Below are 22,666 nucleotides of genomic sequence, written 5' to 3' on the forward strand. Positions count from 1 at the left end.
GTAACTCAAGTGTTCAATGGATTCCGTGTTTTTAGTCTCCATCACTCCGTTGACACTTGCTCTTGTCCTATTTCCATCCCTTTCTTTTTGATCTTATGCCCAGCTGTCTGCAAATTATAGGACTTCTTCCATACCCAACTAGAGGGTATCTGGTCACTACATTTCCACATGCTGCCAGAAGCCAAACAGGATAAGAAATTCTAGCAACTCCTTTTGTCCATGGAAAGGAGATAGATGGTAAAAGGGAATTTCTGTTTAATTCAAGTAAGAGTGTACGAAGTACCACATACTGATGAGGCCATCAGGGGACACAAAGGTGAAGGAAGCATGGCCCATCTCAAAGACCTCACTATCTAGAGAAAGGGTTGGCAAACTACATCTGAGGGCTGAAGACCGCTGCCTGTTTTTGTAAATAAAGTTTCATTAGAACGCAACCATGTTCATTCATTTACACATGGCCTATAGCTCTCTTTCACAGAGGAATGTGAAAAAGGAGAGTGAAAAATTTAGCTTAAAGCTCAACATTTAGAAAACGAAGATCATGGCATCTGGTCCCATCACTTCATGGGAAATAGATGGGGAAAGAGTGGAAACAGTGTCAGACGTTATTTTGGGGGGCTCCAATCATTGCAGATGGTGACTTCAGCCATGAAACTAAAAGACGCTTACTCCTTGGAAGAAAACTTATGACCAACCTAGATAGCATATTTAAAAGAACAGACATTACTTTGCCAACAAAGGTCTGTCTAGTCAAGGCTATGGTTTTTCCTGTGGTCATGTATGGATGTGAGAGTTGGACTGTGAAGAAAGCTGAGCACCAAAGAACTGATGCTTTTGAACTGTGGTGTTGGAGAAGACTCTTGAGAGTCCCTTGGACTGCAAGGAGATCCAACCAGTCCATTCGGAAGGAGATCAGCCCTGGGTGTTCTTTGGAAGGAATGATGCTAAAGCTGAAACTCCAGTACTTTGGCCACCTCATGCGAAGAGTTGACTCACTGGAAAAGACTCAGATGCTGGGAGGGATTGGGGGCAGGAGGAGAAGGGGACGACAGAGGGTGAGATGGCTGGATGGCATCACTGACTTGATGGACGTGAGTCTGGGTGAATTCCGGAGTTGGTGATGGACAGGGAGGCCTGGCGTGCTGCGATTCATGGGGTCGCAGAGAGTTGGACATGACTGAGCAACTGAACTGAACTGAACTGAACTGATGGCTACTTTCCCTCTACAGTAGCAGAGCTGAAGAGTTGTAACAAAGATTGTATGACCCACAACGCCTATGATATTTACCATCTGGCTCTTTACAGAAGACGTTGGCCCACCTCTGTATAATTCAGTGATTTTTTAATATATTTACAGAATTATCACACTCATCACCATTACTGAATTTGACAACATTTTCATCACCCCAGGAGAAACCCAGTGTTTATTAGCAGCCAACACGCTAACGCCTGGCAACCAATGTAATACCTATCTCTATGCATTTGTCCATTCCTGACATCTCATATAGGTAGACTAATATGTGACCTTTTGTTACTGTCTTCTTTCATTCACCAAGTATACTATTTTTCAAGTTCATCCAGTTACAGCATGGATCAACACTTTATTTCTTTTTATTGTCAAACAATATTCCATTGTGTAAATATACCACATTATTCCTTTTTATCAGTTGATATTAAGATCATCTCCACTTTTTTACTATTATGGGTAATACTCCTCTGAACATTTGGTTTGTATGGTTTAAGTTTTCTGTCCTCTTGAGTATATAACTAGGTGTGGAATTGCTGGGTCACTGAAATTGAAGGCGGTGGAGAAAACCACTAGACCATTCAGGTGTGACCTAAATCAAATCCCTTATGACTATACAGTGGAAGTGAGAAATAGATTTAAGGGACTAGGTCTGATAGAGTGCCTGATGAACTATGGGTGGAGGTTCTTGACGTTGTATAGGAGACAGGGATCAAGACCATCCCCATGGAAAAGAAATGCAAAAAAGCAAAATAGCTGTCTGAGGAGGCCTTACAAATAGCTGTGAAAAGAAGAGAGGTGAAAAGCAAAGGAGAAAAGGAAAGATATACCCATTTGAAGGCAGAGTTCCAAAGAATAGCAAGGAGAGATAAGAAAGCCTTTCTCAGTGATCAATGCAAAGAAATCAAGGAAAACAACAGAATGGGAAAGACTAAAGATCTCTTCAAGGAAATTAAAGATAACAAGGAAACATTTCATGCAAAGATGGGGTCAATAAAGGACAGAAATGGTAGGGACCTAACAGAAGCAGAAGATATTAAGAAGAGGTGGCAAGGATACACAGAAGAATTGTACAAAAAAGAACTTCATGACCCAGATAATCATGATAGTGTTATCACTCATCTAGAGCCAGACATCCTGGAATGTGAAGTCAAGTGGGCCTCAGAAACATCACTGTGAACAAAGCTAGTGGAGGTGATGGAATTCCAGTTGAGCTGTCTCAAATCCTGAAAGATGATGCTGTGAAAGTGCTGCACTCAATATGCCAGCACATTTGGAAAACTCAGCAGTGGCCACAGGACTGAAAAAGGTCAGTTTTCATTCCAATCCCAAAGAAAGGCAATGCCAAAGAATGCTCAAACTGTCGCACAATTGCACTCATCTCACACACTAGTAAATTAATGCTCAAAATTCTCCAAGCCAGGCTTCAGCAGTATGTGAACCATGAACTTCCAGATGTTCAAGCTGCTTTTAGAAAAGGCAGAGGAACCAGAGATCAAATTGCCAACATCCGCTGGATCATGGAAAAAGGAAGAGAGTTCCAGAAACACATCTATTTCTGCTTTATTGACTATGCCAAAGCCTTTGACTGTGTGGATCACAATAAACTGTGGAAAATTCTGAAAGAGATGGGAATACCAGACCACCTGACCTGCCTCTTGAGAAATCTGTATGCAGGTCAGGAAGCAACAGAACTGGACATGGAACAACAGACTGATTGGTTTCCTATTGGTTCCAAATAGGAAAAGGAGTGCGTCAAGGCTGTATATTGTCACCCTGCTTATTTAACTTCTATGCAGAGTACATCATGAGAAACACTGGACTGGAAGAAGCACAAGCTGAAATCAAGATTGTCAGGAGAAATATCAATAACCTCAGATATGCAGATGACATCACCCTTATGGCAGAAAGTGAAGAGGAGCTAAAAAGCCTCTTGATGAAAGTGAAAGTGGAGAGTGAAAATCTTGGCTTAAAGCTCAACATTCAGAAAACTAAGATCATGGCATCCAGTCCCATCACCTCATGGCAAATAGATGGGGAAACAGTGGAAACAGTGTCAGATTTTATTTTGGGGGGCTCCTAAATCACTGCAGATGGTGATTGCAGCCATGAAATTAAAAGACGCTTACTCCTTGGAAGGAAAGTTATCCTAGACAGCATATTGAAAAACAGACATTACTTTGTCAACAAAGGTCCGTCTAGTCAAGGCTATGGTTTTTCCAGTGGTCATGTATGGATGTGAGAATTGGACTATAAAGAAAGCTGAGCACCGAAGAATTGATGCTTTTGAACTGTGGTGTTGGAGAAGACTCTTGAAAGTCCCTTGGACTGCAGGGAGATCCAATCAGTCTATCCTAAAGGAGATCAGTCCTGGGTGTTCATTGGTAGGACTGATGTTGAAGATGAAACTCCAATACCTTGGCCACCTGATGGGGATAGCTGACTCATTGGAAAAGACCCTGATGCTGGGAAAGATTGAGGGCAGGAGGCAAAGGAGACTACAGAGGATGAGATGGCTGTATGGCATCACCAACAAATGGACATGGGTTTGGGTGAACTGCAGGAGTTGGTGATGGACAGGGAGGCCTGGTGTGCTGAGGTTCATGGGGTCGCAGAGTCGGACACACCTGAACGAGTCAACTTAACTGAACGGAACAGTAACTATATGTTTAACATTTTGAGGAACTAGCAAACTGTTTCACAAAGCAACTGCACTGTTTTACAAGCTTAGCAGCAATGTATGAAATTTCCTATTTCTCCAAATGTTGCTAACACTTCTTATTGTCTTTTTTATTCTAGCCATCTAACTGGGTGTGAAGTGGTATATAATTGTGGTTTTGATTTGCATTCCCCTCATGATGAATAAGGCTGATCTTTTCAAGTGCTTACTAGACAATTATATACTCTCTTTGGATAAATGGAAGGAAAAGCACATGCCTTTTTTGGAGAAATGTCTATCATATCCTTTGCCCATTTAAAAATTTGAGTTATTTGTCTTTTTACTGTTGAATTGTAAGAGTTCAGTTCTTTATATTCTCTTGATCATAGTCATTTATCAAATATATGACTTGCAAATATGTTCTCTCATTCTGTGGGTTGCTGTTCACTTTTTTGATGATACACTTAGAAGTAGAAAAAAGATGTAATTTTGTTGATGTCTAATTTATGTATTTTTTTTGTTCACTTATGCTTTTGGTGCCATATCTAAGAAATCATTGCCTAATTCAATATCACAAAGATTTATTCCCATGTTTTTTCCTAAGAGTGTTATGACTTTAGCTTTTACCTTTAGGTCTATCATCCATTTTAAGTTAATTTTTTTATATAGTGTGAGGTTGGTGCCCAACTTAAAGTTTTTGCATATGATGTTGTTTGTTGAAAAGATTATTCTTTCCCCATGAACTGTCTTTCCATCTTTGTTGAAAGTCAATAAACTACAAATTTGAGTTTATTCATTGATTGTGAGTTCTGTTCCATTGATCTATATGTCTATCCTTATGTTTATACCACACTGTCTTCATTACTGATGTTTTGTAATAAATTTTGTAATTGTATGAGTCTTCTAACTTTATTCTTCCTTTTCAAGACTGTTTCGGTTATTTTGGATTTTAAGAAATTTGTTAATTTCTGCAAAAAAAAAAAAAAAGCCATCTGGGATTTTTGATTGTTGTTGTTCAGTCACTCAGTCACGTCCGACTCTTTGCAACCCCGTGGACTGCAACACGCCAAGCTTCCCTGTCCTTCACTATTTCCCAGAGTTGGCTCAAACTCTTGTCCCTTGAGTCAGTGATGTCATCCAACTTTCCTGTCCTCTGTTGTCCCCTTCTCCTCCTGCCCCCAGTCTTTCCTGGCCAGTATCAGTGTCTCCCAGTGAGTCGTCTCTTCACATCAGGTGGTCAAAGTATTGGAGCTTTAGCTTCAGCATCAGTCCTTCCAATGAATACTCAGGGTGTATTTCCTTTAGGACTGAATGATTTGTTCTCCTTGCTGTCCAAGGGACTCTCCAGAATCTTCTCCAGCACCACAGTTCAAAAGCATCAAGATGCTTAGCCTTCTTTATAGTCCAACTCTCACATCCGTATATGACTACTGGAAAAACCATAGCTTTGACTAGATGGGGCTTTGTTGGCAAAGTGATATCTCTGCTTTTTAATATGCTGCGATTTTGGAACCCAAGAAAATAAAATATGTCACTATTTCCATTATTTCACCATCTATTTGCCCTGAAGGGATGAGACTGGATGCATGATATTAGTTTTTTTTTAAATATAAATTTATTTATTTTAATTGGAGGTTAATTACTTTACAATATTGTATTGGTTTTGCCACACATCAACATGTATCCACCACAGGTATACATGTGTTCCCCATCCTGAACTCCCCTCCCTCCTCCCTCCCCGTACCATCCCTCTGGGTCATCTCAGTGCACCAACCCCAAGCATCCTGTATCCTGCATCGAACCTAGACTGGCGACTTGTTTCGTATATGATATTATACATATTTCAATGCCATTCTCCCAAATCATCCCACCCTCTCCCTCTCCCACAGAGTCCAAAAACTGTTCTATACATCTGTGTCTCTTTTGCTGTGTCACATACAGGATTATCATTACCATCTTTCTAAATTCCATATATATGTGTTAGTATACTGTATTGGTGTTTTTCTTTCTGGCTTACTTCACTCTGTATGATAGGTTCCAGTTTCACCCACCTCATTAGAACTGATTCAAATGTATTCTTTTTGATGGCTGAGTAATACTCCATTGTGTATATGTACCACAGCTTTCTTATCCATTCATCTGCTGATGGACATCTAGGTTGCTTCCATGTCCTGGCTATTATAAACAGTGCTGCAATGAACATTGGGGTACACATGTCTCTTTCAATTCTGGTTTCCTTGGTGTTTATGCCCAGCAGTGGGATTATTGGGTCATAAGGCAGTTCTATTTGCAGTTTTTAAAGGAATCTCCACACTGTTCTCCATAGTGGCTGTACTAGTTTGCATTCCCACCAACAGTGTAAGAGGGTTCCCTTTTCTCCACACCCTCTCCAGCATTTATTGCTTGTAGACTTTTAGCTTCTGCACAACAAAGGAAACTATAAGCAAGGTGAAAAGACAGCCTTCAGAATGGGAGAAAATAATAGCAAATGAAGCAACTGCCAAACAACTAATCTCAAAAATATACAAGCAGCTCCTACAGCTCAATACCAGAAAAATAAATGACCCAATCAAAAAATGGGCCAAAGAACTAAATAGACATTTCTCCAAAGAAGACATACAGATGGCTAACAAACGCATGAAAAGATGCTCATCATCACTCATTATCAGAGAATGCAAATCAAAACCACAATGAGGTACCATTTCACGCCAGTCAGAATGGCTACGATATTAGTTTTTTGAATGTTGAGTTTCAAGCCAGCTTTTTCACTTTCCTCTTCCACTTTCATCAAGAGGCTCTTTAGTTCTTCACTTTCTGCCACTAGGGTGGTGTCATCCACACATCTGAGGTTACTGATATTTGATAGAGATTGTGTTAATCTGCAGATCAGCTTGGGGATAATTCTAGGATCAGTATTCACCCTTTTGTTTACCAAATGTGAGAATGGATCATCTGGGTAACTTTCCTCAATGATGTCCAACAGTTTTGAACATCAATGTCCCTCTGTAATACAAATTATTACTGTTGGCTCCTTAAAGGGTAAGAATTGTACTTTTTAAATTAATAATAATCATGTATTGCCTAAGTACACAAGAACAAAAACTATTATGAATTTGATAATGCTTTCATGTGAATTTGTATTTTATCAATTCACAGTTGCATCTATATAACATCCAGAGTCATAAGCCATAACATGGAGAAATGCTAAGTACTCTGTCTTCAGTCATATGCTGTATATTTACGCCACTGTTGTATCATTTGCCCAATGGCTCCCATGCTGAGAACCTCTGGTCAGAATAGAAGTCCTTCTTATGTATTCCATCATAGCATTCCTTCTTTCTGTACAGAATGTCTCAGCCACAGAAGAAGGAAGTTTAGCCAGTACTGGCCCCTGAGAATTAGTCCACAATCAATCCAGTGCTTGTGATAACCTGATTTTCTTGTGGGAGAAGGAAATCCCTTATTGAGCCACTGCCCTGCCGTCTCCAGCCAACCATGCTGATTGTCTCACCTGGCTTAGGAATCCTTGCTCCCAAAATGATCTAACAATTGAGCTAATTGGCAGTAAAACTCAGATGAACAAATTAGCCACAGAGATACTGTAACATTTTTTCTTTGACACCTCCAATTACCAGTCTTTATAAAAATACAAAACAAGAAAACAAAACTTATGAAACATTCTGATCTTTTCTGCTGCTACCACTTTTCTTTATATTTGAAACAAAGTGAAGAAATGAAAAATTATCATTTTTTTAATGAGTCAAGGACCTCTACTGAATAAAAGAATGAAATATGCTGATTGCTTACAACTGCCCAGATGTTTAGTTTTTTTATTCTCTTTTACTTGGAAAGATCCATTTGCCACATGTTAATTGAAAGATCACTGATTTTAGCATAAAAATATTTGAGCTCATCTCAAACCCCTGTCTTACCAGTCCACATTTCTTTATCAGTTATAAAAGTAGTAATAGCTAACTTTTGGATATGAGAATTAAGGAGAAACTTGAAGAGAAGTAGTTCAATAATTTAAGTATGTTTTTGTCATTAGTGCACCATTTCAACATTAATACTAATGTGGATGTGCTCAGTCATATCTGACTCTCTGCAACCCCATGGACTGAGCCAGCCAGGCTCCTCTGTTCATGGGATTTTCCAGGCAAGAGTAATGGAATGAGTTGCCATTTCCTCCTCTAGAGAATCTTCCCAACCCAGGGGTCAAACCTACATCTCCCTCATCTCTTGCATTGGCAGGTAGATTCTTTACCACAGAGCCACCTCAGAAGCCCTCTTTAATACTAATGTGCCTGATACCTAATAAGATTCCCAGACTCTTCTAGAGGATCATCTATTTTCAGAGAGCCATGAGTCTATGTGGCTTCCCTTCCTCTGGAACAAGTAGGAGGTGTGCACACTCTCAGAAGTGCGCCCAAATCATGGAACGCTCAAGATGCCAGGTCCCAGGAGTTTGTTTTTGGGACAGGAGTTCTTTCTTTCTGATGCAGGAGTTGCCAAAGCAATGGGCCACAGGCCCATATGAAGTGAGACTGAGACAGCTAGGAGAGAGAGAGGAGCATACAATTTTTCTCTCTCCAACCTCTCACTTGCCCAGGTAACTGACACTGCTTTCATCTTCATGTGCCCTTTGGGTCCCTGGGTCTTCTATTTTCTTTTTCAGTATCAGTTAGTATTTTCTAGGCTTCTGGCTTGGTGCAAACTATTTGCCTTTATGGAAAATAATACTTTTTTTGAAAAAAAAAAAAAAAAAAAGATTCACAGAATTTAAAAAATCCCTCTAGTTTCCCCTCTTTTCTCTCTTTTCCCCCTTCTGACAAACCAGGTTCCATTTTGTGTTCATTGCCTCAGGACCAGTTTAAAAGGGCAGGCTAGCTTGCCAGTCACTGGCTTCATATTTCTGAATCCTGACCCATGAACAAGAGTTGGTAGGGTGCCCTGGGTAGGATTGGGAGATAATAGGAAAGCATGAAGATGGAAATGCCTCTGAGGAAAAATGCCCAAGGTCAACAGAGAAGAGGTTCTTCCACCTACTCTCCTTTCTCCAGACTAGGAAAAGATCCTCTGGGCTGAGGGTTAGGTTCAGAGGGAAGAGGTGAGAGCAGAAAGTCAACAAGTCAGAGAAGTTGACTTGTGCACCCTACTTTAAAGGCAGGGCCTGGGATCCCATGCAGCCACAGAAACTTTGGGGAAGCTGGAGAGCAGGTTTGCAACCTTCCTCCATGGCAATAGTCCAGAGAGCCTGCAAGCGCCTAGATGGATTACGTCTGAGCAGGATGTCCCACAAGATAGGCCACAGGAAACCTGGCTAAGAATCTTGTGTTCTGTTCTGCTCAGAAACTTCACAATGGGTCATAAATAGACCAGAGAAGTGCAGCCCCAAAGGGGCTACATGAATAAGAATGTTAGGATGTGGACAGGTGACAGGAGCAGGTGGGGTAAAGCATATTTTGGTTAATACCTGTGACTCAAGGAACAGCAGATGCCTTCCCTCTACCCCCACCCTCATGGCCTTGGCACTAAGTAATATCTCTTGAATTAAAAAAAAAAACAAAAACATGACACCTTGGGCAAAGAAGTGGATTGCTATCATGTGAGATCACATCTTTGCCATTCTGGCAGAATGAGGGCTCAAATAAAACAAACTGAGTTATAGGAAACTTTGTACTTCTCACATGCTTGAGTTGGTGGAATGAAAGTCATACCCATCACATGTTTCTTTGGTTATTCCTTATATGTATTTCTACTCTCCTCGGTGTGTGTCCTTTGGACTGGATTACTTCTGGTAAAACAATTATAATTGAGCCTACCATTTGCCTAACTCTGTATTAGGTGCTAGGCACACCCATGTGACTTGAATGAAGCTTCAAGGAAAGCCCAGGTGATCCCTACCTCCTTGGGCAATTTCCCAGGTCTCTTGGTTTTTATGATCTTCTGAATCCTCTCCGTTTGGGTATAGGCTGGACCTAGTGACTTACTTTTAGCAAAGAGAATATGGCAAAAGTGATGGAATGCCATTTCTAATATTAGGTTATGATAAGACTACTGAAGAAAGTCAGCTGCCTGTTGTGAGCCACCCCATAAATAGATCCATGCAGAAAGGAATTGATGTCTCTTGTCAACATCCAGTGTGTCTTGTCAATAGCCATGTAAGGGAGCTTGATTTCTTCCCATGTTGGACCTTAAGCTCTAGTTGACCCTTGATTACAGCTTTGATTGCAGGAGGTGCCCTGAGACAGAAACCCAGAGAAACCACCTGGATTCCTGACCCTTGGAAACCATGAGATAAAAAATGTTTTCTTTTTGAAGCTGCTAAGTTTAGGGGGGGCGGGGTGGCATTTGTTATGCAGCCATAGATAACTAGTACATGGTCCTTCTTCTCCAATAGCTTTTGCTCTAGGATGAGAATTTCTTTGGAATGGGTATCCATGATAATAAATGTGAGCTGGGCAGAATGACATGGATTTGGTTAATTAGGCTTCAGGTGGTGAGATGGGAAGAAGGGGATACTCAGATTGATGAACAGGCAATAATGGCTTTTGATGTCTGTGGTGGATTTCCTCTAGACAAGGCATTCTCTTTAATTACAAAAGTTCATTTACTTGAAATGACAATATTTGTATTTTCAGTTGGGTGGCAGAAGTTGGAGAAATAGCATCAAGTGGTAGAAAAGAAAAATCAGGGCTGTTCTGCTATTGAATTTAGCTCAAATCAACATCTATTTGGGGGGGCATGTTGATGCTATACTCGTGTTTGCTTCATATATTCACACATGTTCTGCCCTAGGCCTTTACTGAGGACATCTTTGCTAGGAAGGACTGCCTGTGAGTGACATCCTTAGTCCCCATCTCTTCTGTGATTGGAACACATAGAATGGATGGGAGCTCTGAGTCAGTGATTCTCATCTGCAATCATTTACCAATGATGGAACCAATTTTGGAACTACTTTATTGAAAATGGAAGCGGGTGGTGGTGGAAGTGAAGGTAGTCATGAACGAGAAATTGGACAGTCACCATTTCTCCTAAAAAGTCTCAACTTAGCCCAAACATTGGAAGCAGTAGTTTTATTTATTTATTTTTTATTCTGCTACCTACAGCTGAGGATCCCTAAACCACTATCAAGGTAAACTGCCTTTTCATCCCAAATAGTGTATTCTAACAAAAGCAGCCCTGGGCATCTAGATCATTTTCCTATCTATTGATTTTTTTTCCCTTGAGTGTCATCATATTGGAACATTATTCCTGGCTCTTCACGTGAGGAGAGTTCAGAAGAAAAGCTTCAGACTGAAAGAGGGCATTGATATCAATTATAAACCCATTAGCTTGAAACAGTTTCCTTGTTCTTTTTCTCTTTTCCCCATTTCTGTATTGGCAAGTCCCCACACATACTGCATTTGGGTGCAATCAAACTGCTCCAATCTTCTGATAACTGCCTTGAATGTCAGAAGTCACAGGGAGTACCAGCAGTCAGGCAGCATTTCTGCAGAAACACCACTGAGTTATATGGAATTATGTGAATCTTATTGGAACAGCCTATGTTTCATCTTGTGAGCCCAATACCTTAGCTTACTGCTTGTATTTGCAATGTTTGAGAGATAACAAAGGTATTCACTCTTTTGTCTTCTGTTAATAGCACTGACTTCCTGCGGGGTAGAACACACTCTTGGTCCACATGATTGGGTGAGACTGCTCCCACCCTTGGCTCTGGAAGGAGGCACAGGACCCAGGGATGAGCCTTCAGAGCACTGTATCTCCTGGATCTAGTAATTGGTTTAGGATGAACTGATTACCCAATCCCAGTCAAGCCATCAAGACTTGATTCCCAGATGTTTATTAGAAGCGTTGTAAAAGGCATGCTTTGTTTTGGGGTTGGTGATGGTACCCCTCTTCCAATCACAAGGGAAGGACCTAGAGGTGAGTGGAGACAACATAGAGGAAAAGGGAACAGAGAGAAAAGAGAGAGAGGAGTTTTGTGAGTTGATATATTTCTCTGTATCTTCTTCTTCCTTTTTTTTTTTTGGTTTCATTTTGTTTAAACAAATTTAAGCTGGGTTTCTGTAATTTGCAGCTTGAAGGGTCTTGGGTAATGTCAGGGAGCAACCTGCATGGGCCCTGCGCACTTTTGCTGGATATGCCAAGGCCTCAAGGCCCTGACTGATCTTTTTTTGATACACTTTTCGGGACTGTTTTGCACAGAGCAACTTGAGGGATGAGGTGACCTCTTCCATAAAGAGCACACTTGTTTCCAAGTGCTATAAAAGTGGTGAATCCTCCAAGCTCAGTGTTCCTTTCCTATACCACCACTTACCATATTTGCAGACATTCATTTGATCCAACTGTGTGTGCTGCGGAGCCTGGGAATGGAAACAGGAGAAGAGACACAAACCAACAGAATGTTGACATTTTCCTGGCTGTGACTGCTAATGACCTTTGTTGCTTACCCAAAAGCCTCCTGTCTCCTGCCAACATCCATGAAAAGAGTAAGGAAGTAATTTACTAGCTTGAAAAGTAAAGCAAAATCATAACCTTCACCCCTGTTGACACTGTATAGTTCCTAGGGCTTCCCTGGGCCAATGTGGGGTGCATGCTGTTTCACTAGGGCATGCACCAAATAGGAAGACAGACAGTTGATTCTAGGCTCTGCCACTGACTGGCTTTGTGATTATGAGTTTAGTTACCTAACCTCTTGAGCTTCCCAGGTGGTGCTAGTGGTAAAGAACCTGCCTGCCAATGCAGGAGACATAAAAGATGTGGGTTCAATCCCTGCGTTGGGAAGATCCCATGGAGGAGGGCATGGCAACCCACCCAGGTATCCTTGCCTGGAGAATCCCATGGACAGAGGCTGGCGGGCTACGGCTCATAGTGGTGCAAAGAGTCAGACACGACTGAAGGGACTTAACACTCATGCACATGTATGTAACCTCCCAGGCTGTCTGCTTTCTCCTCCACGGAATGGGGCTACTATTGCTAATCACAGATTTTTTCCATGAGGACAGAACAAGAAAATGATTGTAGTGCACCTGACACAGAACTTGGCATAGGGTAAGCTCAGCAAGTGTTAACTATTATTAACTCCTTAGTCATAGCATTTAGTACATTATATTATTTTAAAAAATATTCTGAAATATTTTCTCATTACAAAAAACTTCATTGTTGAAAAATTAGGAAATACATATCAAAAAATAAGAAAAGCTGTTTAAAAGTTATAATTCCACAACCCACACACTTCTTAATATTGTTTTGCTCAATATCTAGCTAGAATTTTAGTGTGGATGTATATGTGTGTGTGTGTGTGTATGGGTGTATGCATATCTGGTTCAAGGCAGGGTCATAATGTACACATTGTTTTGTTGTCTCTTTTTCCTTACTTAACATACCATGACCAGACTTTCTTTTCAGGTTTTACTTCAGTTTATACTTTGCGGCTGCTGCTGCTAAGTTGCTTCAGTCGTGTCAGACTCTGTGCAACCCCATAGACAGCAGCCCACCAGGCTCCCCCGTCCCTGGGATTCTCCAGGCAATAACACTGGAGTGGGTTGCCATTTCCTTCTTCAATGCATGAAAGTGAAAAGTGAAAGTGAAGTCCCTCAGCCGTGCCCGACTCTTAGCGACCCCATGGACTGCAGCCTACCAGGCTTCTCTGTCCATGGGATTTTCCAGGCAAGAGTAATGGAGTGGGGTGCCATTGCCTTCTCCAGTTTATACTTTATACTTGCTAAAGAATGACTAAAGCATGCCGGCTGCGAGGGACCGCGCAGAAGCGTAGCCACCCCTTGCCGGAAGTCAGGGACCAGGGACGGCGGCCAAGGGGAGCCACCCCACGTCCAAGGAGCAGCAGCTGCATGGGCGCAGGAGGGCGGAGAGGAGCTACTCTACGTTCAAGGTTAGGAGCGGCGGCCGTGAGGAGATACCTCTCATCCAAGGTAAGGAGCATCGGCTGCACTTTGCTGGAGCAGCCGTGAAGAGATACCCCACGTCCAAGGTAAGAGAAACCCAAGTAAGATGGTAGGTGTTGTGAGAGGGCATCAGAGGGCAGACACACTGAAACCATAATCACAGAAAACTAGTCAATCTGATCACACGGACCACAGCCTCGTCTTAACATAGTGAAACTAAGCCATGCAGCGTGGGGCCACCCAAGACGGGGGGGTGGGGTAGGGGTGGGGTGGGGGGTGGGGGAGGGTGGGGGTGGGGGAGGGTGGGGGTGGCGTGGGGGGTGGGGGAGGGTGGGAGGTGGATGATGGAGAGGTCTGACAAAATGTGGTCCACTGGAGAAGGGAATGGCAAACCACTTCAGTATTCTTGCCTTGAGAACCCCGTGAACAGTATGAAAAGGCAAAATGATAGGATACTGAAAGAGGAACTCCCCAGGTCGGTAGGTGCCCAATAAGCTACTGGAGATCAGTGGAGAAATAACTCCAGAAAGAATGAAGGGATAGAGCCAAAGCAAAAACAGTACCCAGGTGTGGATGTGACTGGTGATAGAAGCAAGTTTTGATGTTGTAAAGAGCAATATTGCATTGGAACTTGGAATGTTAGGTCCATGAATCAAGGCAAACTGCAAGTGGTCAAATGGGAGATGGCAACATTCTAGGAATCAGTGAACTAAAATGGACTGGAGTGGGTGAATTTAACTCAGATGACCTTTATATCTGCTACTGTGGGCAGGAATCCCTTAGAAGAAATGCAGTAGCCATCATGGTTCACAAAAGAGTCCGAAATGCAGAACTTGGATGCAATCTCAAAAACGACAGAATGATCTCTGTTGGTTTCCAAGGCAAACCATTCAGTATCACAGTAATCCAAGCCTATGACCCAACTAGTAATGCTGAAGAAGCTGAAGTTGAATGGTTCTATGAAGACCTATAAGACCTTTTAGAACTAACACCCAAAAAAGATGTCCTTTTTATTATACGGGACTGGAATGCAAAAGTAGGAAGTCAAGAAACACCTGGGGTAACAGGCAAATTTGGCCTTGGAATACAGAATGAAACAGGGCAAAGGCTAATAGAGTTTTGGCAAGAAAATGCACTGGTCATAGCAAACACCCTCTTCCAACAACACAAGAGAAGACTCTACATATGGACATCACCATATGGTCAACACCAAAATCAGATTGATTATATTCTTTGCAGCCAAAGATGGAGAAGCTCTATACAGTCAGCAAAAACAAGACTGGGAGCTGACTGTGGCTCAGATCATGAACTCCTTATTACCAAATTCAGACTCAAATTGAAGCAAGCAGGGAAAACCGCTAGACCATTCAGGTATGACCTAAATCAAATCCCTTATGATTATACAGTGGAAGTGAGAAATAGATTTAAGGGACTAGATCTGATAGATAGAGTGCCTGATGAACTATGGATGGAGGTTCATGACATTGTACAGGAGACAGGGATCGAGACCATTCCCATGGAAAAGAAATGCAAAAAAGCAAAATGGCTGTCTGGGGAGGCCTTACAAATAGCTGTGAAAAGAAGAGAAGCGAAAAGCAAAGAAGAAAAGGAAAGATACGTATCTGAATGCAGAGTTCCAAAGAATAGCAAGAAGAGATAAGAAAGCCTTCCTCGGCAATCAATGTAAAGAAATAGAGGAAAAGAACAGAATGGGAAAGACTAGAGATCTCTTCAAGAAAATTAGAGATACCAAGGAAACACTTCATGCACAGATGGGCTCAATTAAGGACAGAAATTGTAGGGACCAAACAGAAGCAGAAGATATTAAGAAGAGAATACACAGAAGAGCTGTACAAAAAAGATCTTCATGACCAAGATAATCACAATGGTGTGATCACTCATCTAGAGCCAGACATCCTGGAATGTGAAGTCAAAAAAGCATCACTATGAACAAAGGTAGTGGAGGTGATGGAATTCCAGTTGAGCTATTTCAAATCCTGAAAGATGATGCTGTCAAAGTGCTGCACTCAATATGCCAGCACATTTGGAAAACTCAGCAGTGGCCACAGGACTGGAAAATGTCAGTTTTCATTCCAATCCCAAAGAAAGGCAATGCCAAAAAATGCTCAAACTACTGCACAATTGCACTCATCTCACACACTAGTAAAGTAATGCTCAAAATTCTCCAAGCTAGGCTTTAGCCCAATCCCAAAGAAAGGCAATGCCAAAAAATGCTCAAACTACTGCACAATTGCACTCATCTCACACACTAGTAAAGTAATGCTCAAAATTCTCCAAGCTAGGCTTTAGCACTACGTGAACCGTGAACTTCCAGATGTTCAAGCTGGTTTTAGAAAAGGCAGAGGAACCAGAGATCAAATTGCCAACATCCGCTGGATCATGGAAAAAGCAAGAGAGTTCCAGAAACACATCTATTTCTGCTTTATTGACTATGCCAAAGCCTTTGACTGTGTGGATCACAATAAACTGTGGAAAAGTCTGAAAGAGATGGAAATACCAGATCACCTGACCTGCCTCTTGAGAAACCTGTTTGCAGGTCAAGAAGCAACAGTTAGAACTGGACATGGAACAACAGACTGGTTCCAAATAGGAAAAGGAGTCCATCAAGGCTGTATATTGTCACCCTGCTTATTTAACTTCTATGCAGAGTACATCATGAGAAACACTGGACTGGAAGAAACACAAGCTGGAATCAAGATTGCCAGGAGAAATATCAATAACCTCAGATATGCAGATGACACCACCCTTATGGCAGAGAGTGAAGAGGAACTAAAGAGCCTCTTGATGAAAGTGAAAGAGGAGAGTGAAAAACTTGGCTTAAAGCTCAACATTCAGAAAACGAAGATCGTGGCATCTGGTCCCATCACTTCATGGCAAATAGATAGGGAAACAGTGGAAACAGTGTCAGACTTTATGTTTTGGGGCTCCAGAATCACTGCAGATGGTGATTGTAGCCATGAAATTAAAACACGTTTTCTCCTTGGAAGGAAATTGTGACCAACCTAGATAGCATTTTCAAAAGCAGAGACATTACTTTGCCCACAAAGTTCTGTCTAGTCAAGGCTGTGGTTTTTCCAGTGGTCATGTATGGATGTGAGAGTTGGACTGTGAAGAAAGCTGAGTGCCAAAGAATTGATGCTTTTGAACTGTGATGTTGGAGAAGATTCTTAAGAGTCCCTTGGACTGCAAGGGCATCCAACCTGTCCATTCTAAAGGAAATCAGTCCTGGGTGTTCATTGGAAGGACCGATGCTGAAGCTGAAACTCCAATACTTTGTCCACCTCATGTGAAGAGTTGACTCATTGTAAAAGACTCTGATGCTGGGGAGGGATTGGGGCAGGAGGAGAAGGGGACGACAGAGGATGACATGGCTTGTTGGCATCACCGACTCGCTGGACATGATTTTGAATGAACTCCAGGAGTTGGTGATGGACAGGGTGGCCTGGTGTGCTGCGATTCACGGGGTTGCAAAGAGTCGGACATGGCTGAGAAACTGAACTGAACTAAACTGAACTAAAGAATGAGTAGCATAGAAGTCATTAAGAGGGATAAAATGAACACCCAGGAGCCCACCATATAATTTAAACAGGAGAATATCCCTGCAACTCTGAGCCTCCTATGTGTCTCTTCCTAATTAGATCATCTTGCCTCATCCCTATGCTCTCGTGATACTACAATCCTGAGTTTCTGTTTATCATTCTGTTACAATTTGCATAGTTTTATCATTAATGTGTAGATTAATAAGCATTGAATCATTTGGCTTGCTCATAGAAGTTAGTAGACATGGTATTATGCCGCATATGTTTTCTGTGACTTGCTTTTATGCTTGGCATGTGTCTCTGAGATCCAACCATGTTGACACATGCAATTGTTCTTTTGTTTTTCAGGGATGTATGGTCTTCTCATGTAGACATATGACTCTATTTAGTCAATGATATTTGGCTAAATTGCCAAGGAGATGGGTTTGGAGAAGGATGTCTTTCTCCCTTGACAGGTGCTTAAGACTCTAGGTGGGAGATGGGAGTCCCACCCCAACCTAAGCTATTTGCTCCCAGGCCACTTAGAGGTTTCCCAGCACTAAACAGACTGATCCAGATAAGACACATCCCAGGGGTAATGTGGAGGAGACACTTACAAGCACAGAGGAGAACAAGGAGGGTTGGTGGTTCAAGGCTATAGATAGAAGACAGTATGGATGCCATAGGTAGATTGCAAATATTGCGCTGAGGGAAAACATTTTCCCATAAGAATAAATGGCTGGAGATGTAGTACTGAGTAAGTTAAGATTACTCTGCCTAAGAAAAAGCATGGAAAATGTCATGCCGTTTAAAACTAGCTATGTGGGCTGAGTGTGTGGGTAACTGACACTCTCTAACATTGCTAACAAGAGGATAAATTAGCAAAACCTTCACGGAGGATAATTTGGCCGAATTTACAAAAATGTAGATCTAAAATGTGCCAAAAATGTACCTTTGAGCCAATGATTAAATTTCTAGGAATTTATCTTACAGATGAGTAAAATTATATATGTACTTAGTTACTTACTGCAGCATCATTTATGATAATAAAACACTGAAACAATTTAAATGTCTTTCTATAGAGAATTAGATAAATTACATTCGTTCCATCCAATGGAAAAAACACAGCTGTTACAGAGGATGAGGTAATCTCTGAGGTACTGGTAGGGTACAATCCCCAAGTTTTATGAATTGAAAGGCAGAGTGTAGTGATTTAGAAAAGAAACTGTGTTGTGTGTATTTTCTGTTCATAGAATATTCTTGGTGGTTGCTTCCGTGAATCTGGATTATAGGGAATAAAGATGGGAGAAACACATTATGGTTGCCTTTTGCGCCTTTACAATGTTGTGCCGTACACATGGTGTCAGTGAGCCGAAGGGTAATAAATAGAATTAGAGGTGAGAAGCTGCAGTCCAAGTGAGGGAAGCAGGGGAGTGAAGAAGATGCAAGTACAAGCTGGAGCTTTGAGGAAAAGCAGGGGGGTTTGTCCTGAAGGAGACTGTCAGAAGATATGGTGTTAAAGAGGATTTTTGAGACGTTTTGCAGACTGTTGGAGTAGTATACCATTGTGTTGCCAAGATGCCCCTTGCCTGAGGAAATCTTCATTCTTAATGCAGTTTGTGAAGTTGGATTCTTTTTCTTTTATTATTTCCATTTTGTTTTTCACCTTTAAAGTGAAGGTTGTAACAGTGGTAATAACAATAATAGTAAAATAGTGATAATACTAATATCAACAATGAAGACTGGTTACTATTTTGGCATTTAGAATTTGACAGCCATTGACTAAGACTTCACATGCTTGATCTAATTTAATTCTTGTATCAACTGTAGGAAGTCAGTGGCACTATAATTCCTGCTTTATAGATGAGGAAACTGAGGCACAAAAATATTAAGTGACATATAATAAGATTACATAGATAGGAAGTGATAGCACTGAAAAGTGAGCTCACTTTGGTCTACCTTCAAAGACTGTGCTTTTATCCATTTTGCTGTATTCTTTTCCTAATAAATGAGAAATCTGTTAGAAAGTATAGTAGCTTGAAAGCATACATACACGCACACACACACCCCTCATCTAACTTCAGATGTTAACTGCTTACAAATATCTATGGGCCAACTTTCAGGTAGAGGTGGGATAAGAACAGGGAATTGATGTTATAATCTTGTTCACCCAAGAAAAATCTAGAGATATTAGGACAATAGGCAGGGTAGTCATTTGGGGAGTGTTAGGAGGAAAGATGACTGCAAATCGACAGTCAAGCAGGTGTTGCTAGCATTGCTATTAGGCTACTGGGGATTCTCAGAATGTGAGGCTGAGGAGGAAATCAAATCAATACTTTGCTGACTCCACTAACTTGCAAAATATTTTCAAAACTCCAAGCAGATTATTGTCCACTGTTCAGGGATTCTCTGACTCTTGGTGATATTTCAGAGATAATGTGTTAAGCCAAAAGCTCTCACAAATCACCCCAGAGCTAAGATGAGCCAAGCTACTTCAGCTCACATGGGGCACGAAGGAGCCACTATTTTCCCTGAAAGACTAGTTCTTTCTTCCTTTCCCTTATTGTTCCAACAAAGCTGATTATTTCAGTAAGTTTTGGAGAATAATTCAAGGCCTATTTTCTCCAAAGGGAGCTAAAGTAATATTAGTATCTTTGTTACCACCAAAGGAGAAGTGTATTTCCATATTGTTCCCCACCTTAAGCTTTGATTTATTTGGACAGAAAGTTTCTAATCAGGTACTCATATTCCCATCAACACCAACACTTTTAAACTCTGGTTTAAAAAGACTAGAGACGATTTGTGCTATTGGGGGCTATAGTCCCGATGGCTCAGTGGGTAAAGAATCTGCCTGCAATGCAGGAGACACAGGAGATGCAGGTTTCAGTCATTGTGTTGGAAAGATACCCTGGAGGAGGAAATGGCAACCCACTCCAGTATTCTTGCCTGAAAAATCCCATGGACAAAAGAGCCTGGTGGGCTACAACTCAAAGTGTTGCAAAGAGTCAGACCTGACTGAGCAACTAAGTCCACGCATACACACACATATGCTTAGTCACTAGTCTATGCGGCTACTGAGCACTTAAAATGTAGTTAATCTAATCTGAGCAGTTTTGTAAGTGTGAGATACATATCGTTTTGAAGATGTTGTATGAAAAAAACAATGTAATATATCCCAAACTTTTACATTGATTATGGAAATGATAATATAGGCAGTCCTTGCTTTACAGACAGTGCAAAACCACAAAAGTGACTTAGTAAGCCAAAACTACACTTAGTAAGCCAAAATGATTGCAATAATCAATGGAGGGAAGTTATGATTATTACGTGACCTTTAGTGCTCACTTTGGCAGCACATATACTAAAATTGGAATGATGCAGAGAAGATCAGCATGGTCCCTGTGCAGGGATGACACACAAGTTCATGAAGCATTCTGTATTTTTAGCACGAGAAAGGAAACATTCACTCAAGTCCACTTGAAATATTCAGTGAGAGGCCCATATAGGATTACTCCAAGGAGGAACACATCGAGACACATATTAATAAAACTGACAAAAGTTAAATACAAAAATATTAAAACCAACAAGGGAAAATCAACAAATGATATACAAGGGAACTCCTAAAAGGTTATCAGCTGATTTTTCAGCAGAAACTCTGCAGGCCCGAAGGGAGTGGCATGATAATGTTTAAAGTGATAACAGGGAAATACCTACAACCAAGAATACCCCACCCAGCAAGGCTCTCATTCAGATTCGATGGAGAAATCAAAAGCTTTACAGTTAAGAAAACATAGAGAATTCAGCACCACCAATCTAGCTTTATAACAAACATTAAGGAATTTCTCCAGGCAGAAGGAAAAAAAAAGAGACCACAACTAGAAACAAGAAAATCATAAACGGGAAAGCTCACCAATAAAAGAAAACATACAGTAAAAATAGGAAAGCATCCACACGCAAATATGAAATCAAAACCAGAAAACACAAGAAGAGGAAAATACATATGCAGGAAGTGGAAGGTGAAATTAAAGAGACAAGCAACTTAAAACAACTTTGTATATAAATAGACTGCTATATCAAAACCACTGAAAACTGCAAACCAAAAAACTATAATAGACACATACACACAAAAGAAAAAGCAATCCAAACACAATAATAGTCATCAAATCATAAAAGAACTATGGAGAAAGGGAAGCGAAAAGCCCTACAAAAACATCCAAAAACAATTAAGAAAATAGCAATAAGAACATATAAATTGATAACTACCTTAAATGTAAACAGATTAAATGCTCCATTCAAAAGACATGGACTGGCTGAATGAATACAAAACCAAGACTCATATATATGCTGTCTATAAAAAGACTCACTTCAGACTACAGACTAAAAGTAAGGGGATGAAGAAAGATATTTCATGCACATGAAATCCAAAAGAAAGCAAGAATAGCAATACACATATCAGACAAAACAGACTTTAAAATAAAGATTGTCGCAAGAGATAAGGAAGGACACCATATAATGATCAAGGAATCAATTCAAGAAGATATAACAACTGTAAATACATATGTACCCAATGTAGGAGCACCTCAGTATACAAGGCAAATGCTAACAGTCACAAAAAGAAGAAATCAATAGTAACACAGTAATAGTTGGAGACTTTAACACCCACTTACACCAAAGGACAGATCACCCAGACAGAAAATTTTCCTTTTTGTCACAACTACGTTCCTCATTTCTGTCAATAAGTTTACCTTCACTAAGTTTCTGAGGCTATTCATCTAGTCTTTTGAACAGTAGAATTGTCAGAGTCCCCGCAATTGTTCATCATCACCTCTGCTTTCACTTTCAATAGTATCTTTTAAAAATTTCTTTGCTGATCTCTCACTTTGTCAGGCAACTCCCTAAATGATTATCCATTTTTATAACGTGTTATGTGAGCTTAACACTGAGCTACAAGAAGGCAACACAACTATATGCTTCACTGTCTATGCATGAATTGAATAACAGGTGTGCAGTGAACAATTACCAACAGACTCTAAAAGAAAAATATGTTTTGATTGGTCACTGATAATGATGCTCACTTGTTGTTCAGGTAGTTGTTTGTGGACTGAAAGTCTAGTAGTGAAGTTTTTACTTTATGCAACTACTCACAGTTATTATATCAGAATAATAGAGATTCAGATCATGTTATTGGAAGACTACTTTTATTAAACTAAATGGTGATAACTGAAATTAATGCATGCCAGAACCATGCAAAGTAAAATTTGCCTGTATTTTGGATACTAAGTCAAATAAATTATATGATTAAAATTAATTATAC

General features: G+C 40.7%; 1 non-coding gene across 1 annotated transcript; it reads left to right on the forward strand.

The window, feature by feature from the left end:
- Positions 1-20,689: 20,689 nt before the first annotated feature.
- Positions 20,690-20,796, forward strand: LOC138434809 (U6 spliceosomal RNA). The gene has a single exon (XR_011254889.1). It is a non-coding gene; the product is annotated as a U6 spliceosomal RNA (small nuclear RNA).
- Positions 20,797-22,666: the final 1,870 nt, after the last annotated feature.

This window comes from Ovis canadensis, chromosome 2, assembly GCF_042477335.2.
Source record: "Ovis canadensis isolate MfBH-ARS-UI-01 breed Bighorn chromosome 2, ARS-UI_OviCan_v2, whole genome shotgun sequence".
Taxonomy (NCBI): domain Eukaryota; kingdom Metazoa; phylum Chordata; class Mammalia; order Artiodactyla; family Bovidae; genus Ovis; species Ovis canadensis.